Source organism: Nycticebus coucang, chromosome 2 (genome assembly GCF_027406575.1).
Source record: "Nycticebus coucang isolate mNycCou1 chromosome 2, mNycCou1.pri, whole genome shotgun sequence".
Lineage (NCBI taxonomy): Eukaryota > Metazoa > Chordata > Mammalia > Primates > Lorisidae > Nycticebus > Nycticebus coucang.
In genome coordinates, this window is record NC_069781.1 from 99,432,264 (window position 1) to 99,451,192 (window position 18,929).

Genomic DNA, 18,929 nt, shown 5'->3' on the forward strand with positions numbered 1-18,929 from the left:
TGGCATGCCCATTTCTGTGAGGAAGCTAGATGACCCTTCATCTGGAGGAAAAAAGAAAATTAACTCAAGTTGTATAAATTTTCTAACAAAATGTCAAACTGACAATCCATGCATGCAGTACCTAAGGCATAGGAACCTTTCCATCCCCACAGCCACACAGACTCCTCACTCTCTGGCAACTTGGCATTGAGGGGAACTCGAGCTGGCAGCTCTGCTGCCTCTGCCTGCCCCTGTTCTAAAGCATTTCCGTGTGTAGACACGTATCCTGTTAGATACGCTACATGTTTTACTTTTCCAGGTCTCCAAAGCCCCACCTATATTAGGCAACACACTCTCCTAGAGATGCTTGTGTTGTTCCTTGGCCATACTTGGCATTGCTCAGGCAGGGGGGCAGAGTATGAGCTTTCTAAGAATAACCCACATAAATATGTTTCTGATTTTTGTCCTTGTTGTTGCTATTAAAGATATTACCTATGATGTTGCTCAGATACCCTCTGCATCTGGATCTTTGTGACAAATTCAACCTTGAGGTATAGTTCCAGGAAAGTGGTTCTCTTCCAATGAATTAGAGCTCTTTATCAAATGATAACATCCATATAATGTTTGTTTTCCTTTTTATCTTGGCTTCCAGGAAGATTCTTCAACTTCAGCCAAGGCATAACCACAGACCCATAAAAGCACATAAAGCACATATCTCTTGTGTCTACCTAACATAGAGTTGATTGAATATTTAGCAATTATTTAGTTAAAGCTGTCCATTTCAAAATCTAGATCATTTAATTTGAAATTACAAATTTTATACTTAATCTTAGCTAAAAGGCTGAGAAGTGATTTTTATGAATTTTAAGTTGTAATAATAAGTCAAAATATTTAAAGTGGTTAAGGATGTAGAAAACCTAAGAAAAACTTAGTTGGCATAACAAACAGAGAGAATAACTTTTATGTAAGAGTGATATCTGATCTTGAATCAGAGTAAGATCAAGCTTTAGATTTGAAAAGTAAAATCTTAGGGTGGTGCCTGTGGCTCAAGGAGTAGAATGCCGGCCCCGTATACTGAACACCCCATATGTGTTCAAACCCGGCTCTATCCAAAACCTGCAAAAAAAAAAAAAAGAAAGAGAGAGGGGGGCGGGAGGGAGGAAGGAAGGGTAAAATCTTAATTTGTGTCTGACTGAAAGTCAAGCTCATTTTGATTTTTGAAATTTTTCATTAATTATATGGATTAACCTCTTTTAATATTATTTTAACTGCTACTACGTATCCTTTACATAGATTAGTCCATTTTAATATTATTTTTAGTCTTGAGAAATTTAATATTTAATAATAAATAAATGTAATCAATATTCTTTCCTTAGTTGCAAAAATTGCTGGTTGCCCTGGGAAATGGAAAATTGCTATCATATCCATGTCAACATACATTTCTGTCATATATTTATATTATATGTAGGAAAATAGACACGTTCCACCCACCCCCTGAACCTACCCATAAAATTTTGTTGAAAAAATTCTTAAGTGCCTATAATATTAAGCAGCAATCACTGAAACCTCATGAAGAACAAGTTCTTTTAGATTAACCAAATGTCTCTGTGGATTCCGGTTGTTTGAAGGATGCTCGGTTCTGGGAAACACTGCAACCCTGGTGGCTCATCTGCTTACTTGCTTTCAGTTCCATTCCCCACTCTTTCCCTCCTTTACTATTTCTCTGGAGGCCAATCCTCATAAACTTCATTTCCCAAAAGCTTCCTTACCAAGCAGTTTCCTGTTAGGTTTGACCAGAGAGGCACTGGTTAGAGGCTGGAGGAAGAACAAGAAAGCCAGATGTTCCGCCTCCCTCCTCTGCTTTGGCTGTGCTTCCTCTGGGCTCCAGCTGACACTGGTTCCCACTCCATGGTGGGAAGCACCACTTCCCTCCAATGTCCTTCCAGACTTAGTGTCGATGGCAGCTTCCTATTGCCGCTAACATCTGATTTTTCCTTGCTGTCTTCTATGCCCTTTTAAGTTTCCCAACGCTTTTGTCACTCATGTTTTATTCTGTCTATTGAACCTTTGTTACCAACACAACTCCAGCGAGACTCCTTGGCATGGCTTCCATTTTCCTGACTGGGCTCTGGATTAGAGGGGTCCAGTCCCCCACCTAAACTGGGTTCACATGAGAACTCAGCCAAATCTAGTGGCTCAACAGAGTGTGAGGGGCCTGTTTTTATGAAGACTTAAGGATCATTTGAGGAAACACCTAAGAAAGCAAAGAAAGAATGGACTTTGGGTCAGCACCAGAGAGGAAGGGTTTCAGCCAGGGCAGCCTAAAAATAGAGCTTTATCAGAAGGTGTAATCCCAGACATCAAGAGTGAAGGAAAAGGAGGAAAGAAAAGTAAGACAAGGAAAATGAAATAAAATAGGGGCGGCGCCTGTGGCTCAGCGGGTAAGGCGCCGGTCCCATATGCCGGAGGTGGCGGGTTCAAACCCAGCCCCGGCCAAATTAAAAAAAAAAAAAATGAAATAAAATAAAAGATGGAGGTTTGTGGAGACGACAACACCTTTACAAAAAGATACAATCTAGATATGTATAATCTTGTCTTTCAGGTCTTCCAGATAGTAACTACTGCACCTTTGGGTTTTTTTGTTTGTTTGTTTTTGTTTTTATTAAATAAAAAAGAGGTAGATCATGTATATAATGCATTTAGGGGATACAATGTACTGATTTCATATACAATTTGAAATGTTTACATGGTACTGGTTAATATATCCCTCACCTCATTTACTTAATTATTGTATTAAGACATTTATACTCTATGCTTAATAGATCTGACATGTACCCTTGCAATATGCATCACAGATTTGACTCCACCATTCACCCTCCCTCCATCTGACCTCTCCCTTCCTCTCTTATCCCCCGCCTTCATCTCGGGCCATAGTTGTGATCTATTCTTCATATGAAAGTGTGAGTGATTGTAAATTGGTTTCATAATAATACTGAGTACATTGGATACTTTTTCCTCCATTCTTGAGATACTTTACTAAGTAGGATATGTTCCAGCTCCATCAATGTAAATGTGAAAGAGGTTAAGTCTCCATCTTTTAAGGCTGCATAATATTCCATGGTGTACATATACCACAATTTATTAATCCATTCATGGGTTGATGGGCACTTGGGCTTCTTCCATGACTTGGCTATTATGGATTGAGCTGTAATGCACAATCTGGTGCAAATATCTTTGTTATAAAGTGATTTTTGGTCTTTTGGATATATACCTAGTAGAGGAATTGCAGGATCGAATGGCAGGTCTACCTTTAGATCCCTGAGTATTCTCCATACTTCTTTCCAAAATGTATGTATTAGCTTGTATTCCCACCAGCAGTGCAGAAGTGTTCCCTTTTCTCCACATCCATGCCAACATCTGTAGTTTTGGGATTTGTTATGTGATCCACTCTCACTGAAGTTAGATCAGGGGTCCTCAAACTGAGGTGGTATGATTGTATTTGTTCCCATTTTGTTTTTTACTTCAAAATAAGATATGTGCAGTGTGCATAGGAATTTGTTCACAGTTTTTGTTTTTTTGTTTTTTTTGGACTATAGTCCGGCCCTCCAATGGTCTGAGGGACAGTGAATTGGCCCCCTGTTTAAAAAGTTTGAGGACGCCTGAGTTAGATGATACCTCAAGGTGCTTTTGATTTAAATTTCTCTAATGATTAAAGATGATGAGCATTTTTTCATGTGTCTGTAAGCCATGCACCTTTCTTCTTCGGAGAAGCTTCTGTTCAAGTCCCTTGCCCACAATGAAATGGGATTCCTTGTTCTTTTCTTATTAATAAGTTTTAGTTTTCTGTGGATTCTGGTTATCAAACCTTTGTCAGAAATATAACATGCAAATATCCTCTCCCATTTTGGAGGCTGTCTGCTTGCTTCAGCCTCCCAAGTAGCTGGGACTACAGGCATGCACCACCAGAAATTAGATTTTTAATTGACAGGCAAATTAGGCAAAAAAAAAAAAAAAAAAAAAAAAACAAGCATCCAGTGTCAACCAGAAGAAATGTTAACTTAAATTTCAACACATCAGATCCATGTTCCTTTTCTTTTATCCCCTGGTACTGTGCTTTCTTCATTATCCAGCCTCATCTTCATTTTAGCACCATTAGTCAGACACTAAAGCAATGGTGCATTTTCATTATATTTTCCCATAATTCTCAGCTCTTTGAAAAAAGGTAGAAATAATTCTTACATGGGGAAACAATTTTCTTAGGGATGTCATGGTCAGGAAGGAGATGGAAACTCAGAATAATTGAATTTACTCCAAATAATGGCAAGTATAATCTGGCAGCACATGCAGACTGCTCTTCTGGAGCATTTCATGGCCTATTCCATGTCCAGCCCAACGGCTGGAGCATTTAGACAGAAAACAAAGTGCCAAGTGATAGAGACACTGAAATAGCACTGGAAATGTTACAGGATGTGCATCAGCAGACTGAGCAGAGTCCTTGCCAGGGGAGTGTGATGTATGGCTGGATAGCCCAGGGTAAGACCCTTCCAGAGATGTACAGAAGGCCACTCATTAGCCTTCTAAAAGAGCTTAGGCTTTGCCTAAAGAACTGTGGCTCTACTGGCCACAGCTTCTCTGGTCCTCCCACACAAAGCCCTCTGATTCTCCTTTAGGTAAACATTGAGGTGCAACTAGTGAAAGCTGGGGCTGGGCTAACAAATGGTTGGCCTGCCCCAGGCTCTGCCCACTTTCACTTCAGCCCTGGTGCTACTGAGAAGCTCCGGGTCAGGCTCGCCTGGATTCTCCCCTAGGTGGTGGCAATGGTTGTCAGCTTGCCTTCTCTGATTCTCCTTCAGCAGGTTCCCGTGCTCACAGCTCCAGTCATCCCACTTGCATATTCCAAAGTCTTCAGCAATTTCTCCTCCACAGTTCAGTGAGGCCTGACACCTCAGTGTGTCCAGCACCTGGGCCTGTGGCCACTGGAACCTTGTTTTCTGTTTACTCTCCTTTGATATTCCTGGTCTGGTCACCCCAAAATACCTTCTGATTTGTCCCACACCAGCTTGCATCAGCTTTTTATGCCTCTGATCACAAAATTCCTTCTTGCTCCCATTTCTTCACATCCAAACCCATTCCAACCTTCAGTGCCCACCTCAGCACCACCTCATCTGTAGAGTCTTCCATGACATCCTACATCTAATAAGCAGGCTTTAGAAGCATTTTATCTATATACCACTTCTGTAGAATAGGGTGCTTGTATAGCTTGTATTATGGCTAATTAATACATATTGTGTCCCCCATATAATAAGCCTGATAACTCTTGAAAGATACCCCAGGCACCATGGCTGACATCTTTGAACCCCTCCAGCTCATGGTTAATAAGTCATCTTGAATTTGACCTTTGGAAGAATTTTGCTATTTTGAAAATATTTAAGAGGAAATGACTATGTGTCATTTCCCTCTCGCACCACCAAAATAAGTTCATCATAATGGATAATGGTACCACCCACCTTAATAATATGCTAACATGATTTTAAAAGCAGACATAATCCAGATGTAATCAGAGGATACAGACTCCCTGATGGATCAATGAGAAAATTATCTTCATATATTTAAAATGTATCATTCAGATCTACAACTGTGTGCACAAAAGGTGTGGGAGAGAAATTAAATATGTCCAAGAAAGCGCTACCAACTTGATTGGAAATGTTAGCATTAAAACAACAACGGAATGTCTTTATCAAAAGGAATATGGTCTGTCTTCCATCATGAATTGGGGCAAACAGAAATGTAAAATCTGATCGGTAGATATATGACTGACTATTAAATAAAACAAAATAACAAGCCCACAGTGAATAGAGAAAACTAATGATACAGTACTTCACATTAGTGGAGGAAATTTAGTAGCCATCTGTTGCCTTAGCCTTGCCCATTAACTTGCTGTACACATGTTTATCGAACTCCTATTAACTGCCAATCACTTCTCTGAGCACTGGGGACCTAACAGTGAACAAAGTCCCTGTGTTCATTGTTCTTGCCTTCACAGAAGAGATACAGACAATGCCCAGCAAACACATAAGCAAAGAGGTCAACTCCAGGTGGTATAGTGTTACGAAGAAAACAAAATAAAATCAGGCGATATGATGGTGAGATGGGGTGGGGTATCCTCGAGATATGTCATCAGATATGTTACAAGGAAGTGGCTTTTGTCCTGAGACTTGAAGGACAAGCAACAAGCCATGAGAAGCTCTGAAGTAAACATGCTCTGAGCAGAGAGAACCGCAGGGTTTCTCAGCATCAGCACTATGCGTATTTTGGACTGGATAATTCTCTTTTGGGTGACCACCCTGTGCTTAGCTGCATTCATGGGCACTACCCGCGAGATATCAGGGGCACCTCTCTCACCCCACCCCCAGTTATGACAGTTAAAATGTCTCCACTGTCAAATGTCCCCCATGAGGCAAAATTTCCCTGGTCGAGAAGCATCAAACACAGTCAAGATGGAACGTGATGTATTCCAGGAACCAGAGCAAGGTCAGGAGGTGTTACATTAAAGCCTTGCTTCCCATAAATGACAAAATCGTTTGCTATAATGATTATGTGGCAATCCATAGTCATCATTATTTTTATATATTCTTAAGTTGTGAAATAACAATTGTAAAGAAGACATTTTAATTTTACATTTTGAACACAACTAAGAATTTCCGGTAACCACACAGAAAATAGAACTGGAGTAAGTCAGCTTCTGCTTTCCATCTTTACCAGCATTATGGTATCATCAGGTTGGACACACACTGTTCCCAAAGAGAGCTTAGATGATCTCGAACTGTTCCACAGTCACTCTTGAAGCCAGTGTGTGTAGCTGCTCTCCAAATTAACTTCCACATAAAACACAATGTTTATTAAAGCATAAGTAATAAAAACGTGCTCTGCCTTTGGCAGAACGAGGAGGATGTGCAATGTGGGAAGCCATGATAAAGGCTTGGGCTTTTATTTCTTTTAGTTTTACTTTAGGTGCAGGGGAACGTTGGTGGAGGGTAAGAAGCAGGGGAAGAACACAACCCGAATTGTGTTTTCTAATCAAATCCTTCTGGTAAGAGTGGAAGCAGGAAGCCTCGAGGGAGATTGACCCAGGAATCCCAGGGGGTCATCGTGGTGGCTGGGACAGAGGTGAACTCATGCAATGGGGCAATGTGAGTACAGTTCAGATGTGTTCTGGAGGTATCGTGCATAGGAACGGTGTAAATCAGGAGTCCAGGATAGAGCTCAGGGTGGAGGCTTTCATCTGGGCGCCACTGGCATGGAAGCTGTACATAATGGCTCAGACATCCAGGGAGGGTGCAGCGGAAGAGGGAGGGCAACCCGCATTGTTGAGGAGTTGTGCAGAAAGCAGGGAGATAGCACTGGATGAGAAAGAGCAGGGGCTGGCAGGATGGGTTGGGGGGCAGGTGTATGGGAAGGAGGGAGTGGTTACAAGCCCAGTCTGATGAGAACAGTGAGGACAGACTTGGGACCTGCTTTTGCATTCTGGAGCTCATCCGAGGCCTTTGGTGATCACCTGTAGAATGATGGAACAGTGTAATATTAAGAAGCAGAGATTGTGATGGTAGAAAATTCTTTTGAGACATTGTTCAGTGAAGGGAAGCAAAGAACTAGGGCAAGCTGGAGGAAGATGTGGAATATTTATTTTCCTTTCTTCTAGTAGTATAATCAACTTCTTTCAAGGAACCTCTCCCATGCACAGTGCATGTGGTTCGAAAAGAGCCCAATCTCTAGCTCCAGGGGCACACACGTGACACAGCTTGGCCAATTGGGGCATCATATTCCATGGACACATGATTGGTTAAGAAATGAGCATGTGAGTTGGTATAGTCCAGACCTTCTTTGGGAAGTACAGGGAATACACCTTTTCACCTTAATTTGAACTTGGGAATTTGTGTGTCTGGAGCTGCGAGCAGTCACCACAGAAATTCTTAGAATAAGATGGAATATTCTGAAAAGCAGAACCAAGAGAATCATATGAATTTCTGAATACATGTATGCCTGGATTCACCTACCTCTTGTGTCTGTAAATTCCTTTTTCTTCTTCTTCTTTTTTTTTTAAGTCAGTTTGAATTGAGTTCTCTGCTTTTATGTTCATGCAAGAAAAATTGTCCTGGCTAATAATAACCTTCTGGCTTACAAAGGGCACCTGTACACAATTTTCTTTCATAAAGGCAGGACAGATATTATTTGTTTTAGTTTCCTAGGGCTGCCATAGCAAGTACCAAAAGCTAGGTGGCTTAAAACAACAGAAATTTAATCTCCCACTGCTGTGGCTGCTAGATGTTCAAAATCAAGGTATCAGCAGAGCCACGCTGCCTCTGAAGGCTCATGAAGAATCTGTTCCAGGCCTCTCTCCTGGCCTCTGTTGTCACCATAAATCCTTGGTTCCCGTTGGCTCAGGGATGCATCACTCTGATCTCTGCCTCCATTTTCACACGATGTTCTCTCTGTGTGCCTGTTTCCGTGCCTCTTCTCTTTTTATGGGGACATCCATCATGCTGGACTGGGCCCAGCCTAATGACCTCATCTTAACTTAATTTACACCTGCAATAGGGATTTCCAAATAAAGTCACATTCACAAGCTCTAGGAGTTACGACTCAGCATGTCTTTTGGAGGGACACAAGTCAACCTGTAACATTATTATTATTCCCATTTTGCATATTATTTACACTTTCCACAAGATTAAATTACTTGCCCAGTGTCATACAGTTAGCAAATTGAGGAGTAGAGGCGCAAACTTAACTATTTTGATTTTGAGTTACATATGCTTAAGTGGTAGCATAAGATATTTCAGCTTGAATTTCTTTTTTCAAGTATAAACTACTGATAGAGTTTCATGAAGAAGCTCCTTATTTCTCTTAGACTGGAAATAGTACTGTTCATATACAGGATGTCCATAAAGTTCTTGTGCAATTTAAAATTTACAACTAGTTTAAATTGCACAAGAACTTTACGGACACCCTGTATTTCATGGTTGGATGTGAAAAATCCCAACTATACTCATCATACTTTTGTTTGAAGCTCATTTGTGACTTTATCTTGCATAAACAGCATCCAAGAGGCCAAGTTCACTCCTCCATGTGGGGACTCTCAACAGACGACTCTCTGCAGACACACACACGAGCACACTGATGTGCCCATGCCTTCCAAGGGAACTCCAGCTAGAAACCCGCAGCGCACGGGAATACATGCTGAACTTGGGGATAGTGACAAAACATGGCTGGGCTGTACCACTGGCTTGGCGATCTGGGGGTGGGGGTGTTAGTCTAAACCAGAAAATTAAAAGTCATCAAGGAAAGGAATTAACATTTACCTCCCTGAGGCAATTAGAATCCAGAGAGACAGAAAGGCTGAAAGAACCTACATTTCTACAATGCTGAATCCGAGTTGAGTCTCTGTGTCACCCTTGGTAGAGTGCTATGGAGTCACAGCTCACAACAACCTCCAACTCTTGTGTTTAAGCGATTCTTTTGCCTCAGCCTCCCAGTAGCTGGGACTACAGGCGCCTACCACAATGCCCGGCTATTTTTTGGTTGCAGTTGTCATTGTTCAGCTGGCCCAGGCTAGGTTCCTTCCCGCCACCCTCAGTGCATGTGGCCGGCATCATAACCACTGTGCTACAGGCACCAAGCTGAAGGATTACACTCTTTTGATTATAAAAATACCGCATACCAAATATTTAACCCTAAGATGTGGCCAATTAAGGAATTTGAGAATGCCACACTAATGGTAAAAGCTTGCATATAGTAACTCATGTTAGAAGAAAGGGATAAATATTGCTAAAATATTGGTGATTTTTAAAAAATAACCTAACCCCTTATGATTTAATAAAAAAAAATAAATAAATAAAAATAACCTAACCCCTCCCCTCCCTTTTTTTTGGAGACAGGTTCTCATTTTGTTGCCCTTGGTAGAGTGCCATGGCATCATAGCTCACAGCAAACTCAAATTCTTGGGCTCAAGTGATTCTCTTGCCTCAACCTCCCAAGTAATTGGGACTACAGATGGCTGTTATGCCCAGCTATTTTTAGAGACAGGATCTCACTCTTGTTCAGGCTGATCTCAAACTCCTGAGCTCAGGCAATCTGCCTGCTTTGGCCTCCCAGAGTGCTAGGATTACAGGCATGAGACACCACACTCAGCCAAACCTTTGCCATTTTTTTGTGGACGTCATGTGCTTAGGAGCTCAAGATATTCAGGAGAAGGCCAAGAAAAGCAGACAGTAGACCTAAAAGAACATAATCACCAAATTCTGTAAAATCCATGCCTTGAGGGGTATTTACATGAAAATTGTGATTTGGAGCTAGAGAGGAAGTGTCTGAATATTTCTGCATCTTTGTGGTCCTTTCCTAGGATACGGTGGAGGGAAAATTAGGACACGAATAATATTTGAAGAGGCAGGGAGCCCTTGGAAAACAGGACCAGTGAAAATTCCTTGTATTTAGCATAGTTTCAGAATAGCTCCTTGGTGGCTCCTGCCCACCTCTCCAGACTCATATCTCCCTCCATCCTTCCCAGCCTTTGTTCCAAAGATGTCAACTCATTTACAGACTATATATTTTGTGGCTCTGTGTTTTCAGAATCGAGTGTGATGCCTGAAACACGGAAGGCATACAATAGATATTTGTTGTCCAGGTAGCTGAATTATCGAAAACTTAGCCATTTAATAGAGATTGGATCCAATAATTTTTTCTGATTTCTTTATAGTACCATAAAGTGAAGGGTTGTTGTGGTGAAAAGCAATAATAATAGCTAAAAATGTAAGGAGTATCATTTTGTTGGATAATTAGAACATGCCCAACTTTCAACTTTCTCAGTCCAGCCTTAGGAAAAACACCTGAACTTTAAGATTGAGGGGAAAAGTGCAAGATGGAAAGGCCTCAGGACTTAGTGGTTCTCAACCTTCCTAATGCCGCCATGTATTTTCATGGTTACAAAGGGGTCATGACCCACAGGTTGAGAATCGTGGATTAGAACCACTGACTTCCAGCTGGGGTCAGGAATCTCACTCATCCTTTGCCGTATGTGAACATCTATGTGGCAGATGGCAATAACTCAGCTTGCAAATCCTTTTCCAAGTCTTGGGCCCCACCCAAGTTATATTCTCACTAGAGAATTTTTAGTGGTCATACTTCCCAGTGACTCTATACTTAGAGAATATGAAAGCTCAGTGTTTTGCTGTCTGGTGGGACAAGCTCTGAAGTGTCCCTGCAGGATCAGGCTGACGCCACCGCCCACAGAACACAGCCTGAGGTGACACCCTAGCCTCACCATCCTGTTTCCCTTTGGCCCTGGGAGCACTTCCTTAATAAATCCCTCATACACAGGGCTCATCTCAAAGAGCTGCTTCTGGGGAACTTGACTTCACACACATGCTTACTATCTGAGGGATACAAACTCATATAAAATGCAGTAACAACCCTCAAGGAGCTTTCAACCTATTTGAACCTGAATGGGTCTGTGCTTCCCACTGGAAGGCAGACCTCCAATAGATTTAGAAACAGCATGATTACACAAGGGTTTTTAGAATCTTGAGGACAATTCTCCTGCTTTTATACGAAGCTGCCCACCTCATGAATGGCAGCAGGTTTGACTATTTAGCCTTGCTTTGCTACATTAAACAAAAACAAGCATTATCAAATGTTTAGATTTCCTGGAGCCTCTGGCTTCAAGTCGCTTGATGATTCATTCCTGACAAGCTCACAAGGCAGACTTTAGCCACATGCAGGCCCTACGCTTTGTGCTGGTGAGGTGGGTTTTCCCTGCTTGATTTTTAATCTAACAACACAAGCAATGCTAGCCACACCAATTAAAACAAACAAAGAGTTAACTTTCAAACTGACCACAGCCCAGATGGCACCATGGAAGTCATCAGAGTCATTTAATCTTCCAGAAGATTCATCACTGCAGTAACCCTAAGTCCTTCATGTGGGATTCTGCCACAATCCTTAGCACACACCCACCAGAGGGATTTGGAGCTCATGGGTAGGACATAGCACCATGGACATGGCTTCGTGCAATACAAAGGACCCTCCAGCAGAAGGGTCACCAGCAGTCATGCAGCCTTTGCCATTGGCACTGTGAAGATAGTCTCAGTGAGTGACACGAGTGTTCAGAGCTCTCAGTGTTACTTCAGGCCAGTGAATGCTGTGGACTCATTCTTGCCCTTCTCCTTCATTCTCAGCTCTTGCCAAATGCCTCCTTTTAGCTATTACACCCTCCTTTCTTTCAGTTCTGCCCCAGATATTTTCCCAAGCTCAGTTTCCCCTCTTAAAAATTATTCCTCAATGATTATTTCCGCCTGGAAATGGCAAGCTGCCTTGTCCCTCCTTGGAGTGCTGAAAGCCTGGGGACAAAGTCCTGACGGAGCGGTGGGACTCCCTGGCCTGAGGGCGGCGCCCTCACTGCCGCATGCACAAGCCTTGTCCCAGGGATCTTGAGATGGAGTACAAACGCTCGTTCTCTGTATCCTTGAACTTTTCCAAAATACTACAAAGTATTGAATTTTGATGATGCAATCTTTGTATTTTCAGTACAGTGTATTTTCAGCCAAGGGGGATTTTTCAGAGGAAAAGCATTATTTAAGTTCAGAGGTACCATGCTTGTCAAATTACATAATACATAGAACCCTCAAAGAAATGTTCACGTGTAATGTGGGACATGGTTTGGGTATCTGAATAAATATAAACTAGATCAAGGATTCTAGTATAAGAAATATAACCTAAATGTATTACTCTCGAAAAAAATAGAAATTATACAAATGCTGTGATTTAAAATTGCTTCTACCAGCCACTTCTTTAGAAATGTCACTTGCCACATGATTCCAAATGACTTTATAGACTACAGAGCATGGAATTATTGGTCAAAAGGAGCCTTTAATAATCTTACATAAGCCATGAAGACTTTGTTTAAACTTACATAAGAAGATGTATTTTGGTTGTTTGGCCCAAGAACCTCTTATTAGATGGTAGGACTTAAGAGAATACATGACATTTCTATAAAACTGGACTAGCATTGGTAACAAATGAAGACTTAATTTATTGTTTCTGTAATTGATATATTCCAAAACCTTGGCACATATTGCTCACTCCTATGTGACGTTAGATCCATTTACACCATTCATTCAGCCCAAGGCAAAATTACTAGTCTGGCGGCCTAGCATAACCAGCTATGCCAAATTCAGTGGTGTAAGCTAACAACCATTATATTATGCTTGGATTCTGTGGGTTGAGAGTTTGGAAAGGCCACACTAGAGATGCCTTGTCTCAACTGGGAAGGCGGAAACAGCCAGGGCTGGAGGAGCCACTGTCCAAGGGGCATCTTCCTCCTCTCTTGCAAGTCTGGCTTTGGGCTACGCTGCTGGAAACTGGGCTCCCTGGGGCTGTTGACTGGAGCACACATTAAGTGTGTAGCCTTTCCACTTGGCGTGGGCTTTTCACAGCATGGCTGATAGTTTCCAGGTGGGAACATCTTAAGAGCAAGCATTTCAAGAGCAAGGGTTCCAAGTGAACCAAATGGAAGCTTCTTCTGACCTGGCTGTGGAAGTTCTACTGAGTTTCTTCCCTTGTACTAATTGGCCAAAGCAGTGATAAGTTCACACAGTCCATGAGAGGAAGGCAATGTGTGGCCATTTTTGTCTTGGTTTTGGCAAGATGGAAAAAATGCAAGCTGGGCTTTGAATCCCAATCCCTCCATTTCTAAATGGGTGGCCTTAGGCAAGTTTCTTGACCTCTTCCTTCATTGTACTGATATAGGCAGTGAGCACAATGCTGCTATGAACAGGCACAAAGTCATGTTAAAGTGCATCTGTGGTTCAGGAAAGAAAAAACACAAGAATAGTCTATCAAGAGAAAGGGGAGAAGAGGGGGAAGGGAGAGGAGGGAAGAGGAAGGAGGGCGACTGGCAGGATCTCACCTAATGTTCACACGTGAGGGTGTTCAGCACGCTCCCTGGTGAAGGGTTCAACTACAACTTGAACTTCACCTTAAAAAATGAAAACAATGTAACCTAAAATTTGTACCCGTATATTAATCTGAAATAAAAAAGAAATAAGAAGCAAAAAGTTGAAAATTTTGAGGCCCAAATACAGCCTTTATAATAGCTAGAGCAAAAAAAAAAAAAGAAGAAGAAATGCATCTGTGGTTCAATATGTGGCTGGCTAATTCTACTCTTCCTCCTGTTTTTCTTTTTTTTTTAATTTATAGCTTTATCAAAGCATAGTTAGCACAAAAAATATTTAAACTGTACAGTTAGATAAATTCTGACATAATATATACACCTGTGACTCCATCAGCATAAGGAAAAGAATTAAAACATCCAGCACCCCCTAGAGTTTCCTCACGCCCCACAGCACACCTCCCCGTCTCTCACCTTTGCTCTGCTCACCACCCCCAGCCCCGGCAATCATGAATTAATCTGCTTCCTGCTATTAAAGATTAGTTAGCATCTTCTAAAATGTCATACAAGTCGACACCTAGAGTATTTACTTTTCGTCTCACTTCCTCCACTTATCATTAATCTATTTCTTTTTCTTGCTGATTATTATTCCATTGTATTGATATACCAAATTATTTTTATTCATTCAATGTCTTTCCTATTCCTTTTCCTTCTTAACCATCTTTGCCTCCTTTTCCAGGCAGAAGCGTCCTCCATTTTCCTCCCATAGCTCCATCAAAGTCTGCTGTCAAAGCCATTGTTCAAAGCTGGAATCTCCTGGGCTCCTCTGCATGGCTAGGAAGGCTCCTCTGCACTGAAGCTGCATCCTATGGAGGTCACATATAGCTCATACCTGAAAGCCTGGCCCTTCCTCCTAGCTCAGTTAGAATTTAGAGCCTCCTCTCTTGTGACACCTGTGAGAGATATTGGCAGACATTCTTTAAGCCCTCAGGAATTTCCTTTTCCTTTAAGGAAGTGAAATAGAATTCCAGACTAGAGACGAGAATAGACTCTTTTTGCAGTTTGCATTTCTGTTCTTTCTACTTCCCATCCCCACCTGGTGTCACATCAGCTGAAATAAAGACTTCGTGAGACGATAAAGGGCACTTTCACCCCTGGTTTCTTTTTCTGCCAAAAAAAATTCTTTAAGCCCATTACCCACATCTATTCCAGTGGCAAGGGCAGTTTCATTCATCACTGAAGCCAAAGAACACACAGAGGAATCCAAATGTGAGGGATAGCGAGGACACTGTTGCATCCAATTATGACAAAAGGGAGACACACTGAGTTCTTTCTTGCAATTGCTGCTAATCTTCAGCCACCTGCTCAAGCCTCCTCATGGACCTCCCTGCTGTGACTGTCTCCCCAGGCTTAACCCCACACCTAAGTCTGAGATACTTCTAGATACACATCAGGTGTGCCACTCCCCTGTTCAGAACCTGCCAAAGGCTTCCTGTTGCACTTGTTGCAAAATCTAAGGTCCCTGCAATGGTTACAAGACCTTGCAATCAGCCCACTTGGTCCAAGCTCTGCTTTTGCCCTTTAGAATATTTTAATGAACAAGAATTTTCATTTTGTTTTTTCATTTTGCACCGGGCCCTCCAGCCATGCAAGCCTTAGCCTGTCTTCAAGTGGGCCAGGACCACTGCTCCTGCTTTGGGAATCAGACAGTGGCTAAAAAAGCTCCTCTGGGAGATGTGCTCCTGGCTGAGGTCAAATGTTTCCCCAGCTGAGAAGCTTTCTCTGACCATCACATCCATGGCATCAATGTCTCACTCACCTCCAGTGTTAGCCCTAGTCTGCATATGTTGAAGCATTCCTTCTTTAATAAGTGCCTGTTTCTATCTGGCTTTATGTTGTGCGTTTGTTAATAAGCATTTGTTTCCTTCCCCCCCACCCCCTCCGTAAGGCTCTTGAGGACGGGGACGTTATCTGGCTTATTCATTCCTTTATCCTGTGCCTAACATAATTCTGGGCACATGAATATTTCCCACCACATTTTTATTGAGTTAATTTTTTCCATGAATGTTGCCCATCTCACCAGGAGTGCATTTTAATTCTATGAACTTAACTGTGAGAAAAGTTCAGAGGACACATTTGAAGGTACATGGTTTTATTTTCATTGCAGTCACTTGGTCGTACTCAGACTGCCATAAATTCACATTCATTTTAATCCCTTTACCTCCCCCTCCCCTTCTCTTTTTCTGGTTTTCTGTGGGTCTACTTCTGTGTTTCAAACATTTAAGGTATGAAAATGTTCAGATTAAATATTTAACTTCAAAGAGAGAAAAAAGATAAGACATGGGAAGTGTTAGAATGACCCTCAACACCGTATCATGAGGACATTTGCCCAGAATGTTTACTGCAGCTCAAGTTACAATCTCCAAGATGTGGAAACAACCTAAATGCCTACCAACCCAGGAATGGATTAACAAACATATATATGGTGTATATGGTATATATCATGGAATACTATTTAGCTGTAAAAAGATGGAGACTTTACACCTTTTGTATTAACCTGGATGGAGTTGAAGCACATTCTTCTTAGTAAATATCACAAGAATGGAAAAGCAAGTATCTACTATACTCAATACTAATATGAAGCCAGTAGGTGATCAATACACACCTACATAAAAGAAAAATTCAACTCAATTCAAGTTGGGGGGAGGAGGAATGAAGGAGAGAAGAAAGGGGAGGAGGAAGGGGGATTGGGGTGCTCCCACTTAATGGGCACAATGTAAGGGTATCCGGCCCACCTCTTGGGTGCAGGACACAACTACAAGAGGGACTCTACCTAACAAATGCAAACATTGTAACCTAGTTGTTTGTACCTTCACTTTAACCTGAAATTAAATAAAAAAGAATGACACCTCCCCAAAGCACTCTGAACTGGACATTCTCAGCTAGAGGAGATGGCAGCTGCCTGGTGTCTCGACTAGCCAGCTCTGCTGGACCAGGGCAGCAGCAGGTGTGTCACAGCCAAAGGGGTCTTGGAGCTCATCCAGCACAAACTCTGAACACCTTGTGTTCTTTCAGAGTAGAAAGTAAGTTTCAGGTTAGAGAAGAAAGAAATTCAAAGGAAACAAGATGGAAGGGAACAGAAGAAAGGAGTAGAGAGGAGAGGGTGGGGGAAGGGTGGAAAGGGGAACAGAAGAGAAGTGGGGGAGAGAAACCATAAAAGATATACTGGAATTACTCTGGCTCCTGGGGAGGAAATTAATTTCTTGAGATTACAAAATGCCATTTTCCTGGAATTGGAGACTGTTCTCCTAAGTGAAGTGAAGTAATCAATTTCTGTCCGCCCAAGGTACAAAAAGAAAGAGACAACAAAGGCAGATGTGTGCGGGGACATCGAGACTCTCCTTACCTGGCTCCTGCTCTTTGCTGCCTTCTTGGCACACAGGTGCACATGTGCAGACAGAGCACCGTCCCTGATGAAAGGACTGCGGCATGAGCACAGTTTCTCCAAGAATGGAAAAACAGACACCACATGTACTCAATACTAGACGGGAACTAGTTGATCAACACCTGTATATATGCTCATACGAAAGCAAAACTCAGTGAAATTCAAGTAAGAGGGAGGCAAGAAGGGAATGGGCAAATTCCCACCTAACGGGTACATTGCATGGGCGTATTGCACGCTTTCTGGGTGAAGACACACCCGTAACTCTAACCTTAACCATACAAAAGCAAGTTATGTAAGCAAAACAAATGTACCCCCATAATAATCTGAAATTAAAAGTAACTAAATAAATTATACAATCCAGTTTTCTGACTTTCTCTTTGACATTAAATGTTCTTTAATTAAAGAAGTGGTAGTAACTAGCATCTACCTTTCCAGTACAGTCTGATAGTATTATTGTTCTCCTGTTAATTTTCAATTAAGTTCTTCTGTCATTGGTCATGCTGCAGTCATTTCATCAGGGACGGTGCTCTGTCTGCACGTGTGCATCCACGGCTCCGTGTGCTAAGAAGGAAGCAAAGAGCAGGAGCCAGGTAAGGAGAGTCTCCATGTCCAGGCACACATCTGCCTTTGTTATCTCTTTCTTTTTGTACCTCGGGTGGACAGAAATTGATTAATAATAATGTTTGGTTCTTGACATATTCTCATCATTAGTCCGTGCACACCCTTCTGAGGTTAATGTGGACATCTAGGTTGTTTTTAATAATTTCACCAACTTACCACCCAAATCAGAAACTAGAACATCGTCAACACCTTGCCTCCATCTGTGTGGTCCCTCATCCTGGGCCCTTGCCTCTCCAAACCCTGAGCTGGAGGGAATCACTATCCTGAGTCTTGTGTTCCTTTGCTTTTAAAGGAACATATGTTTTTTAAAATATACGACATTCCTTTAGGTGTTCTCAAAAAGCATATTGTTTAGTTCGGGTTGCATTTATTTGTGCACAGAGGTGTCATGGTGTGGGTGATCTTTCAGGACTTACTGCAGCAGTTCCCAACCTGTGGGTCGGGACCCACAGGAACTGTATTAAAGGGCTGTGGCATTAGGAAGATTGAGAACCACTGACTTACAGGAAACTGACCTCATATCAGGACCAAATCCTTCTGCATCTGTTGGTGTAGAGAGCTCCCCCAAAGCAGTAGCTGAATCTAGCCCTAAGATGACCCAGCATCACGCCACCCCCTACAGAGGGGAGCTGCAGCCCCAGAACACACAGCCTCTTCCTGGGTTTGCTTTTCCTCAGATACCCACCTGCGCCCCAGGCAGTGCTTCCAGCCACCCACTCTGCACGGCTGCTCACTTCCCCACCTGTACAAACACAGGCCTTCCTGTCACCACGTGGCCAAGTAGTGCAAGGCTGTGGACGGGGAGCTTCGAGTTTTTAATTTCCTAAAGAGAACGATTGTAGACCTGGAAAACAGCTGTTATCCCAGGGGCCACAACACAATGTAATTCAATTGCATCTTTATGATTTTTGTCTTGTCCTTTGCAATTTCCCACAAACTGAAACG

The 18,929-nt window shown here is 42.2% G+C and overlaps 1 long non-coding RNA gene across 1 annotated transcript in view; it reads left to right on the plus strand.

Moving 5' to 3' along the window:
- Positions 1 to 18,929, plus strand: part of LOC128575489 (uncharacterized) — a 74,873-nt gene that overhangs the window by 52,837 nt on the left and 3,107 nt on the right. The window lies entirely within an intron of this gene.